The 25,786-nt window shown below is 35.0% G+C and overlaps 1 protein-coding gene across 4 annotated transcripts in view; it reads left to right on the forward strand.

Moving 5' to 3' along the window:
* Positions 1-25,786, forward strand: part of NLGN1 (neuroligin 1) — a 663,157-nt gene that overhangs the window by 544,020 nt on the left and 93,351 nt on the right. The window lies entirely within an intron of this gene.

Below are 25,786 nucleotides of genomic sequence, written 5' to 3' on the forward strand. Positions count from 1 at the left end.
TTTAAACACACACACACATACAAACACGCAAATACAAATTTACTGTAATGTATTACCTGCAAATCTCAAGTGGGACTTTGAGTTTCACAACTATCAGAGAGTTCCCAGTTAACATACAACTGAGCACAGATAGACATTGTGTTTCAGATTTCAGACACAGATGTAAACCAAAATATGGATTATGAAGCTAAATGATGAGTGTTCAGAAATCAGACTCCAGTTTTGACTTTGTGGCTCTCATCAACATGGCACCTGTACCGTTCTGGAAGTTGAAGACTCTCTGAAAGCAAATAGCTAGGTAACAAAAATATTGTGGTGAGGCCAAACATGATAAAACTTCTTAGAATGGGGGAATAGCATGTAGTTAGCAACTTGCTGTTTTATATCTATAAACATATTAATTAGTATGTAATAAGAAAGTGGCTCATCGTTTTGGTCTTGGTTCCAAGTATAAGCTTAATTATTTTTTTTACATATACAACAATAGAACAAGTCATATGTAGTCATACAAAACTAAAACTCCATTGTTAATTAATGTTATCCCACATGTTGACAATTATATCTTTATATAATGTTTGTTCCTTAAAAGGTCTGTTTTAAAAAGCTGTACCAAATCTGATAAAACGTCATCATAAAGAAAATACCACATCTTTTTGCACTGTTCTTACTGTAAACAGTCAATTCCTGTGCAGTAAATGAAATAGTCTTTGATGGTATTTGTTTGTTAACTTTGATTCACAATAGAGTCATGTGGTGATGACAGACTTGCAACAAAATTACCAAACAAAAAAATTCCAAAATTGCCTGAATTGACCAAGCATGGTTTACCATCATTTTGTTAATATCATTACTGAAAATACAAGATTATGTTTAATATGGACACATTGTGTATAATTTTGTAATGATTACATGCAATTTAAGAACATTTAGTACATATCTTGGCCTACACTTGCTTTATATTGACATGTTTAGCTTTTTTTTATATATATAAAGAAGCATTTACATGCAAAGAGCAAACTCAATAATACCTGAAGCAATGACAAAGTGCAGAATGTGTTGTGTGTGATGCCAGAATAATTAGCTGTTTTCATTACATATGCTGTACTTTTAACAAAAGAGGATTGTTAAGCATTTTTATGTCACATGATTAAGATATACTGTTAAGGATTGGGTATTTATTTGCACAAGTTTATTAACTGTATGGTAGTTGGTAAACTTATTGCACAGGTATAGTGGTTTTATAGAATATACATTTTTATTTAACAAAAAAAAGAAAAAACAAAGTTTTTCTAACACGTGTGAACTAAGGCGCTTAATTGTTATACAATATTCTCAAATTAACTTCCAGCAGCTATAGCACTCTTAGGGTCCTCCTATTAACCCAGAAAAAACAGATATGTATACAAACACCACTTTGTGTGAAAACTAAGTTTAGACATTAATCCCCTTAATATACACACAGTGGAATAGTGCAGCACTAGGCAAAAAGGCCTACCCATACAGTATAGGGTGTTTATCATATATAACCGGAAAAATAAAAGACAGAGAAATACGTGATAGTGCAATTTTGTTATACACAATTGGTCAATATATTAAACGTATATATATAATATTTATATGGTGGCACTATTGTATAATGTTGATGTGTTTTTAGGCTGGACATTGGTAGTAACAAAGAAGGATTGTATTCTTAAGTATTAGAGAATTGGGGGATTAGGTTAGTTTGGAAAGTTTACACTGAAAGAACATGTCTTGTTTTTAAGCAGGTCAGAGAGGAGACTTATGCCGGGGTTCACTTGAGGTTCTTTATTTTGAACTTTAGGCATGTTTAGACAAGGAAACAATAAGAGTAACAGGACACAAAGGGAAAAGGAACAATAAAGACAGAGGGAGAAAGCAGAACCTATAATAGTAAGAGGAAAACCTATAAGTGAAATAATAGGTTAGGAGGAAGAAGGAGTGGCTATAGAAATAACGAGTAAGGAAATATGCCCCAGGAGAAATAAGGAGTTAGGCAATATGTAGCTCATATATAATATATATAAAATAATAATAATATATATATTTATAATAAAAAAAAAGATAACATGATTTAATTATACTTTCATATTCTGTTTATCTCTGTTATATTAAATATATATATGTATATATAAATATATATATATATATATATATGTATATATAAATATATATATATATATATAAAATATAACAGAGATAAACAGAATATGAAAGTATAATTAAATCACGTTAAATAGACATTTAGTAAATAAAAGTCCTTTGGTTGAAGGCAGTAATGCAGTTAAAGATAATTGCAGTATGGTTACTCAGGATTGAGGCAATCAAGTATGGATAGTCAGTATTCTGCAGGTAAGTTGTGATAGACCTGGTTAAATGTCGAATAGAACAAAAGCAATAATGTACATTGGTATTAAAGTCCAGTAAGAATTAAAGCAGGGTGATATTGGTGTTCAGGTTTTGTTTAACCACGCTTCTTTGAGAAGAGCAGACTGGAAACAAGCAGGTTTGATGAGTAGATCAAGATGGCTCAAAGTAAATCAGATTTGATCAGGTTTCTCTCTATGAGCCAGGAACAGAAGACTTGTTGGGTTCAGAATAATAACTTCTCTCATTGTGAAGGCCTTTTATAGCAGATATAATCATTATGCTATGCAGGTGAGAGTGACTTAGATTTGTCTAGTGGCTAGGGTGGCCACTAGTGGTGAGAATCAGATATTGAAGTAATAAAACAGAATACAATAAAACAATATCTTGGTTGTCAGGATAGGATCATGACAGAACATTTTTAAATAGTATATTTAAATAGTATTTCTATAAATTACTGTTGCATTTTCTGTTCAGAGGCCTACTGTTTTTCATTGACATTGTATGCACATGGTACAGTGACAATAAAGCTGAATCTGGTTCTGAATATAAAGATGGCTGCCTCCATAGAAAAGAGTTAAGTACTTAAATGTACGGGTTTCAAAATAATGAAATAAAATAAATGACATTTTTCATTTTCAAAAATAATACAATTATTGACAGTTTCATATGCTAAATAAGTTCCAATACTAAATAAGGATACCTAATAAACTCTGAGGCACCATTTGTTTTCGATTGCATTACCTGTCATCAGTATTCAGAAAGATGTCACACATAATCATCACCATCATATCTTTTTATTACTTTATATTACTAAAATATGGCGTGGTAAAACTTGCAATGTATTAATCACAGTCAAATGTAATCAAACCATATGATAGTCTGAGACTCATATCTGTTTAAAACACCACTGAAATTTTGTATTCATGTTAATTGGAAATTTGACTGCTTGTGTAATTCATTGACTGCCACTGGATTACATGATACAATCTCAGACTTTTACTATTTAAGAGCACGCTCAGTTCTGATAAAACAATTTGAATATACAATGTTCTTGCTTATGAAAAACCTTTCAGCTGGCTGAAATAGATTAAAGTCTTGTTAACCATCTGACAAGCCTTGTATTTCTCCGTGATTATAAAGGTCATTTTACATTCCTATTATTGTACTGAAACATTACCTACGTACCTAACAATTAACCTTAGGTCTTGTCCGATTTCAGGAAGACTTAATTTTAACTCATTTGAAAACTTAGGAAAAAAAGGAACAAAAGCTTTGCTAAATTAATCAAATTTTTATCTAGATACCACGTATTTAATTTGATTAGATTTAGGATTATAAAATTAGAAAGCTTGGCACTAAATTGTACTGCTTTTTTGTTTTCTTTAATAACCATTTTTTGAGTATAGATGTATAGAATTGCAAGTAGGCAGGTTTCTTTTCCGGATTTCCATATCTACTGTTTTATAACATGGCTTTATGAGTTGATAAATGGATAAAAATCTGAATCTATAACCACTGGCGCACTGTTAATTGGGGGTTTGCCAATTTTTGGCATGTGTGCAGCTCACCCCTTCTTTGTCCCTAATGATTTACGAGACTTTTTTTTTTTCTGTCCTACTATAGTCATTGCTTCCACCCAGGAGTAGTGGGAGTTTAATTTTGTATGTTTGTATTTCTTTTTATTCTGTTCAGTACAAATAAGTTTCTATTCTTTCAAGGTTGTTTTATTCCTTTAACTTGAGGAGAGCACTTCAATAAATGGAAAAACAACTACCCACAGAGTAATTCATATTAATACAGAAAATTATGTATATATCAACAGAATAAATGCTGCCTACGTAACAAAGATTAAAATTAAAGATATGTTTAATTTAGCAAGAAAGGATACATCCTAAAGTATTGTAATCCTCAATCAATTTTGTATTTTACTTTTAATTAGTGATATTGTTTTATAGAATATAAAACTATTCCGTTTAACACACTTTAATTTCTTTATGATGCTTCAGAAAAATATGTTGTATATAAAGTAATACTGTTAGAGCTGCGATATGACAATTTTAATTACAAATGAAATATTTCATACATTGTACTTTTACAAATGTGAGTAAACTATGACCTAAATCTCAATAGAGAGTAAGTAACTAGTAGATATTGTTCCCTGACTTTCGTTGGTTCACAGTTTAAGTTTTATAAAGCATTTTTCTGCAGTAAATGCCTTCATATTTATAACACTTTGCCATTTTTGAACCAGGCCTAAATTGTGATTTTGTCAATAATCTCACAATGTCAAGTTTCATAGGTTGGTATTGCGAGCTTAAAAATAAAAAAAGTATAATAACATAATAAAAAGTTGGAGATTATAAACAGCTATGATACTAATAGGTGGCAAATGTCTCATTAATCCATTATTTCCAATATAGACACTGCAGTATGTGTAGCCACAGTAAAAAAAACACACACTAAAAAACAGGATGAACACCAGTAGTTGACATAAAGTATAAAATACAACACCTGTAAATTATACTGTAGCGAGTAAGACGATTCCTCTGTATCTTTTGAACAAATATATACACAAATACAATCTACAGAAAAAAAACAAAAGTAGCGCCAATAGTACAATACTGTACGGTACCAAACAAATGTAGTTGTTATATTGCAAGCACAAAAATTAAATTGATAACGGACACAGGTGGCTCCCGATTGGCTAATGGCATATCAGTGCGGCGCAAACATTTACTTTTAAGTTGTGCTGAGACTAGAAACTTCAGATTAACTTATGTATTCCAAAGCTGTATTCCTGGTACAATAACTCCCTCTGCCTCCCCACTTCCTCCCCCCCTCCACCACCTGCCACAGTGAATAAAGGGTTAAAACCCCTTTATTTACTTACCTTACCCCAGCACCGATGTCCGTAGCTGCTGGGTCGTGGCTCTGCCTCCTCCGATGTCCCGCGACGAGCAGGTACTAATGTGTTTGCATGGAAAATGCTGCACGCACAGTAGACCTTGGGTTTGGTTGCTACGCATTATTTTAGGGTGTCTGGACTCATCTGTTGGCATCAAGTCCCATGACTGACTTGATGAAAATTAAATTCCATAGCATCTTCCTTGTCTATGATAATTAACAGGTAAATTGATCTACTACCAGATGTTCTGATGATGTGGGGTTATAGTGTCACTTACTCTGCTGTACCTTGCACCATAACAAGGCTTAACTTTTCTTATGGGTACTGCACCATTACATTGCTGCTATAATGAAAATAAATTTAGCATTTTAATGTAGAGGTTAGTTTGTTTTTTTAAATTAATCCATGTTTTCATTGGAACAATATAAGATTATGATCACATGGGCACATTTGAAAAAAACAAACAAAAAACGTGATAACACTCTTGCAATATTCAAACTTTGCTGCACCTACTGCCTTGTTTGTGTACAGTAAGTAAATATATTTTGACTTACCTTCAATACATATTTCACCCCAATAAAACATTTCATAGTGTTTACTGGAGAGCATGAACAATAAAATAAGGTGACCATTATATTTTAAATGTGCTTTGACCTTGGAATAATAATGGAAGTACAGATAACATGCAGTTAATTTCAACCCAACAGGTTTATTTGATCTTGATTATAGGCAAGAATACCGAATCTTAAAAAATGCTTGGAGCCTTTTCCTAGTAAAGCTTGTTTATCTTAAGATGAAGTCCGGTGTACATTTAAATCATTCTGTTTCACACACACAATAACATATTCCTTGCCAAGATAAAGGTTTCACTCTTGGACATGCAAAGATAATTTTGAAAGTGCCCTTAAAAGATTGTAGGGCATTATGTTCTTCATAGAATTGAAAAGAGTATAATGTTTTTTAATTGAAAAACTCACAGACATGTTTCAAAATCATATCTTGAATTGCTAAATTGAAAATTAGTTATAGTTGACATTAGAATGCCATGTTTTAAATGTATTCAAGGAAATTTGTTCAAATTAACACAATAAGTCACCAAATTATGCATTTGTTTGTTTAATTTAATTTAATGGTGTACATTAGTAATATTGAATGTTGTGGTTTTTATTTACTATAATAATGTTTTATGTGTGAACCTTGGAAAAAAAATATTCACAAGCGTATTCATTTTTCAGTATTTTTACTTTTTTGTCTTTGCCTCCTTCTTAATGGCTGGCTATTGTTTATGTTGTCATTCTAGTCTGACCATTAACCACCCTACTCAGTTTTGAAATAATTTAATGATAGCAGGGCCTGCAGAATACTTCATGCTACATAAGGGGGCATTCAGTATTAGCACAGGGTCTGCATGTATAATATTGTATATGTAAATAATATATGTAAATAAGAGAGCGCAAAAAATATATATATAAATAACCAGATAACTGGTAACAAATTGCTTAAAGAACTATAAAGAAAAAGCAGCTAAAAAAATTGTAAGATTTCCTAATCTCGCATATACAATATGATTAAATCGTGTTAGCGAGAGAAACCCTTAAAATAAATAAGGGGGCTTCACGAGTATTCTTACGAGGACACAATATTAATCACCATTACTCAAGTGAAAATGTCTGTTGGTCACTAGAGATGTCGCGAACATAAAATTTTCGGTTCGCGAACGGCGAACGCGAACTTCCGCAAATGTTCGCGAACGGGCGAACCGGGTCATAGACTTCAATAGGCAGGCGAATTTTAAAACCCACAGGGACTCTTTCTGGCCACAATAGTGATGGAAAAGTTGTTTCAAGAGGGCTAACACCTGGACTGTGGCATGCCAGAGGGGGATCCATGGCAAAACTCCCATGGAAAATTACATAGTTGATGCATGTCCTCCCCCCAGCCCCCACCCCTGAGCGGTGGGTGGGGGCCCTAGATAAGAATGGTGGGGGGATCTACCTTCCTCCCTCCAGCCTCCACCCCTGAGCGGTGGGTGGGGGCCCTAAAAAAACAGTAAGGGGGGACCTACTGTCCCCCCCGGCCCTCACCACTGAGCGGTGATTGGGGGCCCTAAATAAAGATAGGGGGCGACCTACTGTCCTCTCCCCCGGCCCCCACCCCTGAGCGGTGGGTGGGGGCCCTAGATAATAATGGTGGGGGGACCTATCGTCCTCCCCCCGGCCCCCACCCCTGAGCGGTGGGTGGGGGCCCTAAAAAAACAATAAGGGGGACCTACTGTCCTCCCCCCTGGTCCCCACCCCTGAGCGGTGGGTGGGGGCCCTAAATAAAGAGAGGGTGGACCTACTGTCCTCCTCCCAGCCCCCACCCCTGAGCAGTGGGTGGGGGCCCTAGATAAGAATGGTGGGGGGGACCTACCGTCCTCCCCCCTGGCCCCCACCCCTGAGCGGTGGGTGGGGGCCCTAAAAAAACAATAAGGGGGGACCTACTGTCCCCCCCTTATTTTTTTGAATTTTTTGGAATTTTCCCATGCGGTGTAAAATGACACAGAGCACTGTGAATGGATGGCTTGAAAACCTTTAAAAGGTTACAAAAAATCCTCATAATGTAACACTGTTTTATTTGCAACATTTAAAAAAAACCTAACCCCCAAAATGAACCCTTACATGAACAAATGGTGATACTTCTTTCCAAGGTATCACAAAAAAGCGGGTATACAGAAGTGCATATGATGGTACCGTCCGTCTGAGCGATGTTCTCGGATAAGCTGAAGTCTCTCCATTGTGAATTTCACTGATGTCACTGGAGAGACGCCAAGTGTCCAGGACGGTGCCTTCAATCACTCTGTATTACCCCAAAAGCCGTTAGCACTTCGACATGTTTCGCCCCGTTATGTAAAATATTGTGATGACAGAACAGAATATAATTGGTTCTAAAGATATTTATCATATTGTTTTCTTCTTCTTAGACTTGCGTTTTTTAAAAACTGAATACATATGTTAAGTCAAAAATATGAATATGGAACAAAATTCTATCTATGCCTACAATCACATCAGTTTGTCTAGTAAAGATTTCTGTTTTCATTGGATAATTTGCAGGTTTAATTTGAGGTTTCTTTGTTCCACCCTGGAGCCTTTATGTCCTCCTTGTGGCAGTCTCCCTAAATAATTTTAATGTCTACACCCTCCCCCCCCCCCCCACTGGAACTTTCCTCAACCTCTCACCCTACCTAAATTATACAGATAAATATTATATCTACTTGGACATAAACCCCAACATCCATGGTTTCCTCTCTTCTATTTTCTCTTTTATTTCTCTCCTCTAATATTCTCAATGCTTCACTAACCTTCATCATCATCTCTCCTTTTTACTTTGCCTCTTATCCAAACCAACCTAACATTTGTTCAAAAACTTGCTCAACTTCTTATAAAGCTTTGGTGAGAATGTTTAGCCATCATTTTATTTTCTATCTACCCTGGATACTCTCTGGGAGTTGTGGGGAGATAACAAACAAATTTATGCCAGCAAAATGTAAAATTCCCACCTTGGATGAAAAATATTTTTTATATTTTTTTTTACAAATCTGCTGTTGACTATCTACAAGAAAATATATTTTTATTGAATGTGATCAATAATAAGAGAAATGTATTTGCATAGTGAATTTATACTCACTTGATACACTATCAGCCCACATATTTAAATGAGCTTCTCAAATTTAGTTTTATTTCAAGAATATATTAGGTAAAAACTTGCTAGAAAATCTATAAAAATCTATATTTGATAAAGTTATGTTTTTAAAAAATTTGTATTGTTACATAGTTAGAAAGCTATAAATCCATTGTAATTTTCCCTGTGAAATTGTAAGAAGGCAAAAATAATTTTATTCTTTAACTGGTTTGTAAACGATTAAATCCATTATAACTATCTGCCTTTCATTTAGCATATTGTATCGGACATTAGTATAATACAATGTAAATACAAGGTCTGTGTTTGTGAAGAGAACAATGAAAAGACATTGCGCAAAAAAAAAAGAAACAAACCCCCCCACACACACACGGTCCGGTACCGAATATCCTCAATCAGGTCAGGCTGGACAATAAAATAATAATTAGTTCAGCTAACCCCTCAAGGTGATATGTTTCACTGAACCACTGTTTTTCTGGCAAAGGTAGGCATTATTCAGTTGTTACTATCTTTGAATAAAAAGATATGTATCTGTATAAGATGTATTCTCTTTTTGGGGGGCAACCGGAAACCTAAAATCTTCTACTGACAATAAACTTGGAGATTTGGTAACTCCGGAAATGCAATTTCTCCCTGTTTGTACTGATTGGATGTTAGGATGAACTTTGGAAGTCTGAAACTAAATATGCCTGACTCACAAATCAACTGAATAGGCAAGCCTTTTTTGTTGATTCAAAATTCTGTTTACTGTATTTACTGCTGGAGATCACTGCCACTTAACACCAGATTAATTGCTTATTTTTCTTTAACCCCTTAAGGACCACACGTTTGGAATAAAAGGGAATCATGACATGTCACACATGTCATGTGTCCTTAAGAGGTTAATTTTCGCTTCCTGAAATATTTTGGGGATTCCTGAAAATTTGTGAGTGAAGCAAACTATTTCGATATAAAACTATCTTTTTTCCAAACAAATTTCTTCCAATCTTAAACCTCTTTTTTTTTAACCCCGAATCCATGTGGTTGAACTATACTTTTTTACTGTACACAATGAGACAATTAGAAAGTGGAAGCCTGTATTTTCTTTCTTTTTTTTAAACCATGTAAATGAAAAATTTAGCATTCCTATTTGGGTGAATAGATGTAATACAATTAAACCTATTCATCCAAATGTGAATGATACGTTGTTAATTAACTTTGTTTTTGCTAAATAATTAGGGTTATGTTCTTGCTTTGGTGGATGATTTGGATATAATAAATAGAAACAATGTACCACATTTATTTCTTTTTATTCATTTTTTTATCAGGAGTGTTTTTTTCTCATCACATATATAATGAAATAATAATTTTAACTTGCAGAATATATAGGAAATAAATAAGTGATTATCCAAATGAACGGTATAAATACTCAATGCAATTTCATCAAACAGTATCAAATTAGGAGAGGAATTGTAAAAATGCATTTATCGAAGATGTAGAAGCGAGCAGAGGAATAAGATTTATAACATTTCAAAAAACTATAATAGCAGGAGGGTCACCTAGAGGAGAAACCAGTTTCACATCAAGTATATGAGCAAGTATGTAATGATTATTGCTTATAAGTAACTTGGCATTGTGCATTACTTGTATTGTGCAACTGAAATCCTCAATAGTTAAACATTTACAGCTTCTAATCTGCTATCTATGCTAGTATATCAGTAAAAAGAACCCAACAAAGAATAATGAATCATGATGCAATGAATTTGCAAAAGGAAAATCTAAATAGCCAGATTAAAAACAGGGATGAATTTAATCATTCTTCTATCTCAGCTACTTTGACATAAATGATAGTCATTTGGTTTTCAGTTCATTTCAATTCACTATTTAATGAAGAAATCCGATATAACTTACACTGTGACAGGTTTGAAAGTGTTTTCCAAAATATTAATTATTGTATAGAACTCACAATATTTGTAAAATCATGGCTAATTTTCTTAGATTTTACTATATGTACTATAGCGATATTGGTGGATTCTAGTATAATGTCCTCATATATTAGCAATGAAGTCTGTTTATTTCTGCAAATTCAGGTCATGTAAACCTTGGCATTTTACTTGGAGCTAAAAGGATTACTCTCAAGATGCCAATAAAGCTGTTTATATAGTGATGGAAAAGGCTTAAAGTTTCAGATAATCTTTACAGTATACTATTTCCAACAATCAAATCTGCGCAAAAATGGGCAATGGTTACTCTTTTGGCTAAGCCTGCCTATATTACATCATATTGATCTGCAAAGTAGGGGTAAGCTGTTTAGATTCTCCACACACAAAAAACAGAGAAGACAGGTCACTGCAGTACCCAAACAGGAAAATATAGAAACCAAGAACTCTCATAATTGCTCAAGCAGTGTTTTTATATCAGAATCAAACACAGAAAAACGATGGCCGAGCTATCAGATGCAAAAAGTGCACAAAAATCTACTATTAGTGTTTATTGAAAGATAATAAACTCTTGTTGTGTCCTTCAATAAACACTGGTAGTACATTTTTGTATACTTTTTGCATCTAATAGCACTGCCGTCGTTTCCTGTATTTGTTTAGATTCTCCATCCTTGTGGATCATATGTTATAACAGATGTTCTTTATTATTTGGGAACAAATGTGAGTTATGTGAGGCAATATTGACATATGAAACTGGGTTGGTTTTTTTCTAAACTGGCTCTTTTTGCCTAAGTCTTGAAATTCTCTTTGTATTCATTTTGAATTCTTAGAAATTCTCACTTTAATTAATAACCCTGATAATCTACATTTATCAACCTTACAAAACTTGATTTCTGGGCATACCTAACCATGATATTTTGAATGCGTTATATTAGTGCATTCTTATTGCAATGGTGAACATTATTTGTGTTATCCATGTAATTGTTTCTGAGGTCCACCATGATGACATTAAAAAAACGAAAATGATTTATAGTCATAAGCGTACTCTTTCTCAATTACAGTTGATCTTTAGATTTCAAACCTGCTGAAATATCTTCATGGATAATCTCATTTATAATATGGAGCATGATATCTTGGCAATCTAGGCTGAAATCCTAATAACTCAGAAGGAATGGAAAATTATGTTAAAATATCATTCTCATAGGGTGCTAAAGTCATATCAATCACATGGTAGATTAGCAGTTTGGACGTGTGCCAGGCCATTACACTGTATATGATTTCCTTCATGCCAGTTGCACGAGTTTGTCTGAGCAACTGTGTTGCATATATAATGAAGCATACAAATGCAAAATGCAGCAAGGAAGTTTGTAACTCCTGCTGTTTATAGTGTTCATAATTATGAGCAGACATGATGCATGGATGATGGAAATTTAAAATTACCTTCCGCAACCTAATTTTATTATTTTATTACATATCGTTAAACTGACTTGAAATATAATGATATAGCAGAGACAGCCAAAAGTATTATTTCTTTACTGAAATATAATAAAATTACTAAAAACATGGGTGTCATATAACTTAATATTTATCTAACAAGGAAGACAAAAAAATTGTAGGTTTGGATGGGAAAAATTGCTTTAACTTTCATCTCCTTTCAATTGGAAAAACATTGTACTCTCAGCTTTTTCACTGTTCTGATAGTAGATCATTTAACCGAGTATTATTCAATTTTACAATGGCATAGGGTATCAACAATATTTAAAAAGTGAAATGTAAAGAGCGTTAATATGATAAATGATTAGTGTTCAACATTGCGAGGGATGAAAATGGAATGGGAGTTAGGTATGCTGGTAAACCACAGGCGTGTAAATTCTGTGTTAGGACTTCCAGTCTTAAAGGACCACTATAGGCACCCAGACCACTTCAGCTTAATGAAGTGGTCTGGGTGCCAGGCCCAGCTAGGTTTAACCCTTTTTTGCTGTAAACATAGCAGTTTCAGAGAAACTGCTATGTTTACCTATGGGTTAATCCAGCCTCTAGTTGCTGTCTCATTGACAGCCGCTAGAGCCGCTTCCGCGCTTCTGACTGTGATTTTCGCAGTGAGAAGACGCCAGCGTCCATAGGAAAGCATTGAGAATGCTTTGCTATGAGACTGGCTGAATGCACGCACGGCTCTTTCCGCGCATGTGCATTCAGCCAATGACGGAAGAAGAGGGAGGAGAGTCCCAGCGCCGAGGGAACCCGGCAATGGGAAAAAAGGTAAGGGATTAACCCCTTCCTCCCCCCTCAGCTCCACGGGATTGGGACCCTGAGGGTGGGGGCACCCTCAGGGCACTATAGTGCCAGGAAAACGAGTATGTTTTCTTGGCACTATAGTGGTCCTTTAAGCCCTTGTTCCAAATTGGGTCTGTCTCCCTGGATCTGGGATATTTGGAAGGTAGCAACTGAATGCATTGCTCTTCAGAAATTTTATATATATATATATGAGTGTAAAATATTCTGGACAGTACTTAAAAAGCATGTTCTGAGTGTGTAGGTCACCCATAATAAGCAACACTGAAATTCTAATCTGATGGAGCAATCACTGAGGCCTTTACTGAAGCTTGTAGAATACCTCTTAGTTTTTCTTAATGGAAACCAATGGCTAATGTTATAAGGGTCACATGAAGTTAAATATTGTGTATCCGGGGCATTATTGAAAAAAGAAAAAAACATTTATTTGCTGTATATTATACTATATAATAATTGTTAAAAACATATAATACATGTAGAGGTTTATTTGTAGTAAAATAATATTTTGTTAAAGGAATTCCTCTATTTGAAATGGAAAATGAGATGCTGATTGATGAGTGGTCATTGAAAGAGGGCTGATTGCAGCATTGTAAAATACGTAAAGAGAACTTTTTATCAGGGTTAGACTTGCAATCCTGGTGCAAGGAAGATTGCTGTATGTTCATTAAATGAAGCATACCTTTGAGTCTTTTTTCTCTAGTCAAATTTTAGGTAACAGTCCACATATTCACATATCCTAGGTGCAGTGTGAAGGTTAGGTTAGTTACCGTATTTACTCAAGTATAAGTCGACCCGAATATAAGTCGAGGCCCCTAATTTTATCCCCCAAAAATGGGAAAACTTATTGACTCGAGTATAAGACTAGGGTGGGAAATGCAGCAGCTACTGGTAAATTTCTAAATAAAATTAGATCCCCAAAAAATTATATTAATTGAATATTTATTTACAGTGTGTATGTAATGAGTGCAGTGTGTGTGTGTATGAGTGCAGTGTGTGTGGTATGAGTGCAGTGTGTGTGTAATGAGTGCAGTGTGTGTGTGTGGTATGAGTGCAGTGTGTGTATGCATGCAGTGTGTGTGTGTGTGAGTGCAGTGTGTGTATGAGTGCAGTGTGTGTATGAGTATGTGATGCAGAGCCTTGGTGGGGGGTGGGCTTTTTTATTATTATGTTTTTATATTATTATTTTAATATTTGTATAAATATTATTATTATTAATATTTTTTTTTACATATTATTTACATTTGTATTTATTTATTTTCGTCCCCCCTTCCTGCTTGATACATGGCAGGGAGGGGGGCTCTCATTCCCTGGTGGTCCAGTGGATGGGCTGTGTAGGAGGGGGGCTGGCAAAGAGCTGTTACTTACCTTTCCTGCAGCTCCTGTCAGCTCCCTTCTCTCTCCTGCGTTCCGGTCAGCTCCCTCTGCAAGTCTCGTGGTGTGAGTGCCGCACGGAGCTCTGACCCCGCGGCTCTCGCAAGACTTGCAGAGGGAGCTGACAGGAACGCAGGAGAGAGAAGGGAGCTGACAGGAGCTGCAGGAAAGGTAAGTAACAGCTTCCTGCCAGCCCCCAACAGCCCCTTGTCTGTATTATGGCAATGTAAGTTGCCATAATACAGACACTCACTCGAGTATAAGACGAGTGGGGGTTTTTCAGCACAAAAAATGTGCTGAAAAACTCGTCTTATACTCTAGTATATATGGTAGTTGTTTTTATTAATCATGTTTTGTAAAAAAAAAAGCAACAACAAACAAACAAACACAAAATAACAGACCTGTGCAGCCCATGCCCCCAATTACAATGTTTTTTTTTTTTTTTACTACAATAACACAACTATGTAGGATGTCATACTTTTCTGGGAGTTGCTGGTGAGTTGTTAGCTTTTTATAATACAAAGTTGACATTTGAACTGAAACTCCCTGAAATCTCTGCTGTTTCAAAGCACTACTGCGTTTATGGAATAAAATCAGCATTACTGTAGAAAATGCATACTCTAATTATCAAAAGAGCTTTTAAGATTATGATGTACAGATCATGTCTCTGCAGTCTAATTGCTCAATTCTATTCCACTTAGGAGTTAAATAACTTAGTTTATGCAGGCATAGCAACACCTGCACAGGGACATACAACACTTTAGGAGTTGTTGTGTATAGATCATACCGCTGCAGTCTATCTGCTCAATTCCCTGCCTTTAGGAGTTAAATCACTCGGTTTATGTAACCCTAGTTACACATCCCCTTGCTGTGACTCAGATAGCCCCATATAGAAAAAAGTGTAATGTTCAATCAGATCTTATAGCATAGTGTGGCACTCATAAATAGGAGAGCAATAACACGCTCTTCTGATAATATTGTGGAAGGTACTATCCCTGTCTGTGGATATATGCTGTAAACAGTTGGAACCAGTGGTCTCAATATCAGATGATGTAGGAGTATATGAAATAGAGATAAAGACTAGAATAGTGCAATATGCATAAACATAGATAAAACCACAAATAACAGTTCCTACTTACACTAACCAGAGCAATGACCTAGTCTGGTATTATTGAGCATTTTTAAATCATGTGTTGCACACTTTTGAAAAAGCCATGTCGAAACTCTATAAGTGTCTATTCCATGTGGACTGGTATTGTTCTTTGTATTCTATTTGTTATCTATTGCTTTTATTTATTTTACCATTTTTGTGAAATAAAGTACTTTTTTAAAATATTCATTCAGTCCCTGGACATTTTATTATTTTTTATTTATTTGTTCCTGCTTATTTTATTCATCCTCAGTAGGGCTCATTCCACCAACACTCCATACTACCAGAGCATGTCATTGCTTTTGTTAGTGTAAGTTGGACCTGTTATTTATGGTGTTATCTATGTTTATGCGTATTGCACTATTCTAGTCATTTATCTTTTTTACATGTACTCCTACATCTGATATAGTTCTAATTGCCTACACCATATATCTGCAGACGGGGAGTGTACCGTCCACGCTATTATCAGCATAGTTCTTTGTAGCTCTCCTATTTGTGAGTATTCCTTTGGCATTTGTTCTATCTATGTTTATTTTATATATTCATATTGCATGATTTGTTTTATCTTTTTTGTTTGCACATGTTTAGACTTCACTTTTTGGTTAAGTTACAGTTTTTCTTAAGGGCGCAGTTCACCACCTATTTCTTTTTTGTGTATGTTTTCTTTTTACAAGGTAGTAGGAATCCCTGTTAGGTGAATTGGTGACTAACCTCTTTTAGAGTGATGGCGAGCACCATCTAATTTTTCTTACAGTACAGTGTTTACTGAGACATTCTTATCTCTTGCTCTGTTAATTGAACTTTAACCACACACATGAGACTACTACATGCACTAGTAAGAAATTAACAGGAAATACATCATTTCATATTAAACACACCGTGTAATCTAGACACTGTGGGGACTTTTTAGGAACTGTCTAGGAAAGCTGTGTAAGCCACAGCCAATGCGAGTGTACCCAGGGCTGAATAAAAAAATTATTCAACTCCTAAATGTCAAACAATTGAGCAGTGGGACTGCAGGGGCATGGTCTATATATACCAAAACCACTTTATTAAGCTAAAAAATCTTTGGTGCTTTCAGTAAAAATGATATCTGGAAATTAGATAATATTTTTATGCGGCACCATTTGAGTCATCACCATGTACGCCAACAAATTGTCCCTGCATATTTAATTTGTTTATATTGTAACTACTCCACTTTTAGAATGTTATACCATGTTTTTGTTAGTGGCTCAAATATTAACCCCTTAAGACCGCAGTGCATTCTATGCCGTCCCCATTTCAGTGGCTCTAAACGCCGCAGGGTGGCATAGAATGCCCTGCGATCTTTTCTACTTACCCGGTCGCCGGCGATCCCACGCCGGCGATCGCGGTATGGGGGACTTACCTGGGAGCCCAGGGAGTCCCCCTCCATCCTCTTCGGCTCCCCAGGGCCATGTGATCGCAAGGACCCCGCGATCACATGGACGGCATAGCCGTCCATGTCAGTGCCAGGAGGAGGAGTGCCTGTAATAACAGGTACTCCCCCTGCTGCCTGAAAAAAATAAATAAAATGTTAAAACAGTGTAAAAATAAGATTATATATACTTAGATCATATATATATTTATTATATATTTATTACATGTATGATCTAAGTATATAGATACACATATACACACATACTCATAAATATACATACACTGTCTACGTGTATTTTAATATTAATATATACCTAATTATATATATATATATATATATATATATATTAATATCAAAATACACGTACAATGATATTGATTAAATATATATATATATATATATATATAAAATTTTCATTATATATATATTTATATATAATAAAAAATAAATAAATATATAAATATGTTAAAAAATTAAATTTAAAAAATAATAAAAAATTAATAGATAAAAAATATATAAACATGCATAATTTCGTTCTAACTGTATTTTAAAATTAATATATATATATTGATATCAAAATACATGTAGAACGAAATAATATATATCTATATACATAAGTATATACGTATATATCACTATATATATACCTATATATAAATAAAAATAATAAAAAAGATTATATACATATATATATACACATATATATATATATATACACACCATATATATATATATATATATAATAATTCTACGTATATATTTATGTAATAATTTTACATAATTAGGTAATTTTATTAATTACAAATTGCATGACCTGCCTGACAACCCAGGCCGAAAGTTCAGGGAATTAAATTTTCTAGCACTATATTTAACCCTGTAACTTTCCAAGACACCATAAAACCTGTACATGGGGGGTACTGTTGAAGACTTCGCTGAACACAAATATTAGTGTTTAAAAACAGTAAAATATATTACAACGACGATATCGTCAGTGACAGTGAATTTTTTTGCATTTTTCACGCACAAATGTCACTTACACTGACGATATAATTGTTGTGATACGTTTTACTGTTTTGAAACATTAATATTTGTGTTCAGCGAAGTCTCCTGAGTATAACAGTACCCCTCATGTACAGGTTTTATGGTGTTTTCAAAAGTTACAGAGTCAAATATAAGGTTTGCGTTTCAGTTTTTTCACATTCAAATTTGCCAGTTTGCCTTTGAGACCGTATGGTAGCCCAGGAATGAAAATTATCCCCATGATGGCATACCATTTGCAATAGTAGACAACCCAGGGTATTACAAATAGGGTATGTTCATTTTTTTTTAGTAGCTACCTAGTCACAAACACTGGCCAAAATTTGCATTCAAATTAGTTTTTTGCATTTTTAAATACTAACACTAACTTTGGTCAGTGTTTGTGACCAAGTGGCTACTAAAAAGACTGGATATACTCCATTTGCAATACCTTGGGTTGTCTACTTTTGCAAATGGTATGTCATCATAGGGGTAATTTTCATTCTTGGGCTACCATATGGTCTCAAAGGCAACGTAACCAATCTGGCGAATTTCAATGTGAAAAAACTGAAATATGGAACACGCTATATTGGAACCTGTAACTTCCCAAAACACCATAAAACCTGTACATAGGGGGTACTGTTTTACACGTGAGACATCGCTGAATACAAATATGTGTATTGTATTGCAGTAAAAGCAAACAGTATTTTGACATTCACAGTTAAAGTGTCACGTAGAACTAAAAAAATTTAAAATATTCTTATTTTCTCCCATTTGTTTTACATTCTTTTGATATTAAATTATGTTCCATACCTAAATATTTGATGTTAAATGAAAGCCCTGTTTCCCCTGAATAAAATGATATATAATAAGTGTGGATGCACATAATATGAAAGAGGTGAATTACGGTTGGACAGACATATAGCGCAAATGCCAGGTTTTGTTTACTTTTTTTTGGATCACAACTTGTACATTTGGCTGCGGTCTTAAGGGGTTAATTACCTTCTCCAAGTGGTGACTGCGATATAAAAAAAAAAATAACAAAAAAAACTTACTAAATGGGCTTTAACATTTTAATATATGGAAGAACATTAAAAGTATAATGGCTATTGTTAAAGTAATAATATTAATTGGTAAAGTGGAAAAAATAATTAAGCAGCCAATGTGCATTTAATCAAACTCTGAGAATGTTTCAATGGTACACTGACATTCTGATATGTGAAAGCAAATGAAAGCCAAAATCTGCTGGAAAAGAGGAACATTACAAAATAAAAGGAAGCAAAGAATCACAACAAAGGAAGTTGTTATAATGCCTACTTTTGATAAAGAAATTAAATAAAAATTACTTTAGTTATTAATATTACTATAGAAATGTGGTTATTATTATATAATTACTTATAAGGTTTGTAATATATGTATACTGGAGAAAGAAGATCAGCACTCCCAGGTTTTCAAAAAAACGATGATTTACTTAAAAAGTGTCAGAAGATGCCAACATTTCAGTTCCACATTTCCTCAGGACAAACACAAGTGAATTCAAGCAAACATAGCATTTATATAGGGTTATCAATTAGTTACTCATGGTTCATCTGGCCTCCATCTGGCCTCCATCCTTCTAGAGCGCATGTGTCGTGAACAGCTGAATATACTGATTATTGTCTACACTCCCAGGGTATGACATCACTCTTATCCCGTTACCAGGGTAACCCAGGACGCGGATCGAGTAATCTGCATGATCATCATGATGCCTATGTTAGGATTGGCTTGGAGAAGTGTTTGATCCTAAATACAGTCCTAGCTGTAGGACTGAAACCGTCGATCTTTTAATGCATATACAATAAATTTAAGTTTTAATGGAAGACTGAGGAAACTGTATTCCTACTTACCGTAATTGTTTTTTCCTGATAATAGGCCATGGCAGCACAACAATGGGTAGAACTTCCCTATCCCTAATTAGACAGGAACCTAATTTAAACAGAAGGTATAAGTAACCCCTCCTACTCCTTCCACCTTCAGTCTTGTTTCCAGCAATATCACAGAGTGGGATCTCTGTGCTGCCATGGGCTATGACCAGGAAAATAAAATTACGGTAAGTAGGAATACATTTTCCTTTTTCCTGGTCATATCCATGGCAGCACAACAATGGGTAATACCCAAGCAATAACCAAGGGAGCGAATGAAGTACACACTATTACCTGAACATATGTATACAAATTGACAACACCTCATAAGGACATTGGAAATGAAAAAAAATGATTGTCCACTATTGCCACATTATCAAATTGACCAACTCAAATGTACCCCAAAAAAGTCTGAAAATTATTGGTTGAGGATCAAGCAGCTATTTACCTATAAGTTCCAGGGAAACTTGGCCACCGATGCTCAAGATGGAGAATGGTTCTAGTGGAGAGCAAACAGACATTAAGGTACTGTAACCCCTAGGGATTAGTAGCCTAAAAAATAGCCAAGACTATCTGCTGATGACTTATATAGAGGCTTGAAGACCTTTCTGGTCTATTAGTAAAGATAAACAGACTATCAGAAGAAAGCCAGAAAGCGTATCTATATAAATAGATCTTAAGACATCTATCTCGGACAGGAGGAGAAAGTTTAATTGCTGATTCTAATCAATAGATATATTGTGGAAGGCAATAAAGGGTTCTATGCAAAATAGTGCTTTCAGATCTGATATCCTTCAGCCCGATTCTAATGTCACCAATATAGCTAACTTTATATTAAGCAGTAGTGAAGAGATATAGTCTCATGGTTGAAAGGGGTGAAGACTTAAGAGCCTTTAAAAAAACAAAACAAAAAAAAAAAACAGGAAAGAATTCCACAGGGAGCAATGGTTAACCACGGGAACATATAAATACAGTGGACAGAAATTTAGATACCTCTATATTTTTTTACGAAAAGAAAGATCAGAGAGTGCTGAGACATGTATCTCGGAGGTGATGTGGCTAATTTCTAAATGGGTCCTGGATTGAAGAACTTAGAAACTCCTTGGTAGAATGATTCACCTAATTAGAAATAGACCAGGAAAAAAAGGCTTCTCAACTCTGTAAAGGTAGCCAAGGATATATATGTTTTCCATGGCCTTCAGAAGGGTATTAATTACTCTAGTTTAAAATCTCTTATATTTAAGCCAGTTATTTCAATATTGAAACCTTCAGCATGAGGAAAGTAACACTAGACCTGATGGAAGATCGAATAACTATTTTGTGAGATCCCATGGAGATACGCAAAAATGGAAACCATGGACTGTGTACAGATATGGAACTGTCAGGATGATTAATATTGGCTCTTGCAACCGATGCAGAAGAGAGAAGTGTTGGATGTTAAGGGTGTCCCTTTCCTGAATGTATGTCCAAGGGATTTCCATGGGAAAATTAACCTCCTCTCTTGTACCATCTTATCAGATCTGTGGTGGAGAACCTGGATCAAAACTCTCTCTGCTGAGGTAATATGATAGTCAACATCCTTTACTTACTTGATAAGTCTTACTGCACTATGTGAAGAGAGCTGTACCGTGCTCTCTTCAGAACTGTGTTTCCAGCTGTACCCCGAAATGGGAGGGAGCAAGGTGACTAAAGCAGACATTTATCTTTCACCATGAAGATGTAAAAATAAAAGTGGATATATAAAAAGACACAGAGACCTAGGAATAAGACACAGAAGCCTAGGAATAAGTAACTCCGGTGGCTGCAGTATAAGCCATAGAGGCCTAGGAATAAATTAATCCAGCTGAATCCAGTGGCTATATTAAAAGACACGGAGGCCTAGGAATAAGTTTGATTGAAATTACAATTTGCAGGAAACTCTTACCGTTCAGATGAAACCGATGAAGGGTAGAAGGGATTATATCCATATATATGCTCTGTATGTGCCTGCCCAGCCTGCTACCCCTTGGGCACAGGAAATAGGATGATGTCATAACCTTGCTACCCTTAATGTCACAGCAAGTAAATCCATGGGAATTAAAAGATAGCAGAGTTGTACTTTAATACTTTCAGCGATGGAATGCTATCCAGCCTCACATTAACTTTTTCAGCAATGAAATGTTATTCAATGTCATATTATTCCTTGCAATCCATGTGCTCTGTATGTGCATGCCCAGCCTGCTACTCTTTGGTCACAGCAGGAAACAGGATGATGGCATAATCGTGCTACCCCTAGGGTCACAGCAAGTAAATCCATATGCTCTGTATGTGCATGTCCAGCCTGCTACCCTTGGTCACTACAGGAATTATGGTGATGGCATGATCTTGCTACCCCTAGGGTCACAGCAAGTAAAACCCCCGGTCACTAAAGAGGTATCTTCAGGGGTCACCTTTGCACAGGGCCGTGTACTGAAGACTTTCCAAGGATGAGGGTGGGAGAGGTAGGAGGGATTACTAATAACTTGTGTTTTAATTTGGCTCCTGTCTAATTAGGGATAGGGAGGAGCTACCCATTGTTGTGCTGCCAGTGGTCAGGAAAAGAAAAATACAGTAAGTAGGAATACATTTTCATATATATATATATATATATATATATATATATAGAGAGAGAGAGAGAGAGAGAGCGAGCAATAAATGAATGGAGCACGCCACAGGATTTTGTCAAAGTGTGTATTGAGAGAATCAACATTTCGACCCTCTTGGGTTATTATTAAGATTAGTAAAAACTAGTACAGTGCATCAATATATAACAAATAATAAATGAGTGACTTTCCCTAGGTGTGTGATAGTGATCATCCGTGAGTCCGGACCTGGAAGTGGGACGGTAGAGTGCGCATGCACCGACGTGCGTGCGCGCAGTGCATAGTGACGTCATGCGTGAAGGAATGCCGTGAGGGATAATGTGTAAGGGAACCATGGGAACCGGATCCCCCACCTTGTAAAGAGTAGTGGAGAACTGTAAAAACCAACACAGTGGACAGATTAAAGGCACAGAGCATAGAGAGCTGGAATTATGATACCTATTGTACCATATATATATATATATATAATATATAGCCAATGTATATTTATACATACATGTATAAATATATATATATATATATATATATATATATATATACACACATTTAAAGTGTTAATCGTTAAATACTCAATACATATATTTTTATATGTATTATTGGTTATTTATGCCAATTGTTGTTACATTCTTGATGACATAACTGCATGGAACATTGAAATACATGTCTGTCATCTAATGATTGCTCTATTACCTGAAAGGAAAAATATTAATAAGCATTATACAACATGGAAACTAACATGGTAGGTCAAAAGGTAAAAATGTAACAACATGCTATGTATTTTGTTTTTTTTAATTAACGTCGTATAACTACTTTTTAACATTTATTTCTTGGGGTCCAAAGATTAATTCGATATCTATCACATGATTTAAAAATTGACAACACTTTTAGTGATAATATAACAAATCAATTCAAATTAAAACGTAATCCTTTAGAAACACAGTCTTAAAAGGGAATGACAACAGGTTTCATAAAGGAAAGTAAAATAAACATGTGAAGTTATTTTAAAAGAAGCAAACATGGGTAAAAGTTGAATTAGAAAGACATTAGGGTGACATTATAATTATGCATGTAAGCATGTGTAACTAAATTAAACACTTCAGATTTGTCTTCTTATAAGTTATTTATTAAATATAACTGCAGATAGGAAATATGGTATTTAAAGAGATAAACCATTTATGAGTGGATTTTCACTTTAAGATTCTGACAAGTTTATCTGATGATCAGCAAAATATCACAATATGTAATGTATGCAAGATCAGTTATGAATGATGTATTCACTCAAAAGCGTTTGTCCCTAGATTCATGCATAACTGGATAGCACACAATATGTAACTTTGACCCAGTTGTGACTATATCATAAGGTTCAATTTCCCTCGTCAAATATACAAATGCTTGTCAAGAGTATGCTTTGATTATGTTGTCATTAAAAATATGACTCTTACAGTCTTACACTTATCAGATTTATATTGTGAGGTTTCCAAATGTAAACACAAAGAGCCAGTATTTAAACATGATATGGATTTGCTTATATAAGCTAATTTAAATAAAGATAAACTCCATTTACTGGACTCGGATCTAAATGCAAGAGAAAGTCACCACTATAGTAATTAGATTGAAAAAAAAAACACTTCTTATAGAAATATTTAAAATCCTGTTTCCTTTTACATTTTCATTGATAGCTAAATAGCATGCTTTTACCTAAAAAGCACCCGTTATGATAATTATATGTCTTACAGATTCTGATCTTAACGTTCTTTCATGCAACCTACTGCAAAAGTACTGTAAATGTTACTTTTCCAAAAAAAAAAATCTGTTTTTGGGCAAATATGTAATTTGTTCTATTTGACAGAGCATAGTTATTTTAGTATAGTGTTTTTGACAGTAGCCATTCTGTTTCCAATACTTTGAAAAACACTTTACGCTGATAAAAAATAATGCCAGATGATTACAGTTGGTACCACATAGCTGACAATAGCCTTGGATGAGTAACAGCTTTTAAAATGTGCACAATTTTATTCCTGTTAGCGTTATACTCATTTGTAGTTTTGCAGATCTAAATTCTCAATACAGTTTATTCATTAATTCTCCATCACTGCAGAGTTTATAGATTCTCCCGACAGTCAAAAAATGCATTTCAGGAAGAATTTTCTTTAACAAAATATATTCACCAGCTTGGGAAAGAAGGACTAAAATATAATATTTTGTGATTATACTATTACATAGTTATATAGCTGAAAAGAGACATGCATCCATCAAGTTCAGCCTTTTTGCTGTTGATCCAAAAGAAGGTAAAATATCCAATCTGAAGCGCTTCCAATTCTGCAACAAACTAGGAACAAAATCCTTCTTGACCCAGAATAGCAGTCTTATCTCTGTGGATCAAGAAGTCATTACCCGACTTATTAAATTGTATATCCCTGTATATTATGTTTTTGCAAGTATTTATCCAATTGCTGTTTAAACATCTGTATAGACTCTGATACAATCACCTCTTCAGGTTGATAATTCCACATCCTTATTGTTCTTACTGTAAAAATCCCTTTCCTTTACCTTAGACTAAATCTCCTTTCTTTCAGTCTAAATAGATAACCTCATGTCCTATGCATAGTCCTATTTATGAATAGATTTCCAGACAATGGTTTTAACCTCTTTCATAAGTAGGTGTTCATTGACTGTACATCCAATTGTAGTTATCTGGTAGTAACAGAAACAACAGAAATTGTTTTGATAATTAAAGGGACTCTCCAGTGCCCTTCTCCCTCCCACCCACCATCCCATGTTGCTGAAGGGGTTAAAACCCCTTCAGTGACTTACCTGAATCCAAGCTGATGTTCCTCTGTGCTGGGTCAGGCTCTGCCCATGCTCTTCCCCTGCCAATGTCAGCTTTCCTATGGGAATTCCGGCAACTCTGGAGGTCCTCATGCATAGCGTGAGGATGTCCAGTGTAGTTTAAAACACATTTCGTGTTCTAAGAACACAGACGTCCCTCTAGTGGCTGTCTGATAGACAGCCACTAGAGGAGGACTTAACCCTGCAAGGTAATTATTGCAGTTTATAAAAACTGCAATAATTACACTTGCAGGGTTAAGGGTCTTGGAAGTTGGCACCCAGACCACTCCAATGGGCAGACGTGGTCTGGGTGCCT

This window comes from Pelobates fuscus, chromosome 2 (assembly GCF_036172605.1).
Source record: "Pelobates fuscus isolate aPelFus1 chromosome 2, aPelFus1.pri, whole genome shotgun sequence".
NCBI lineage: Eukaryota > Metazoa > Chordata > Amphibia > Anura > Pelobatidae > Pelobates > Pelobates fuscus.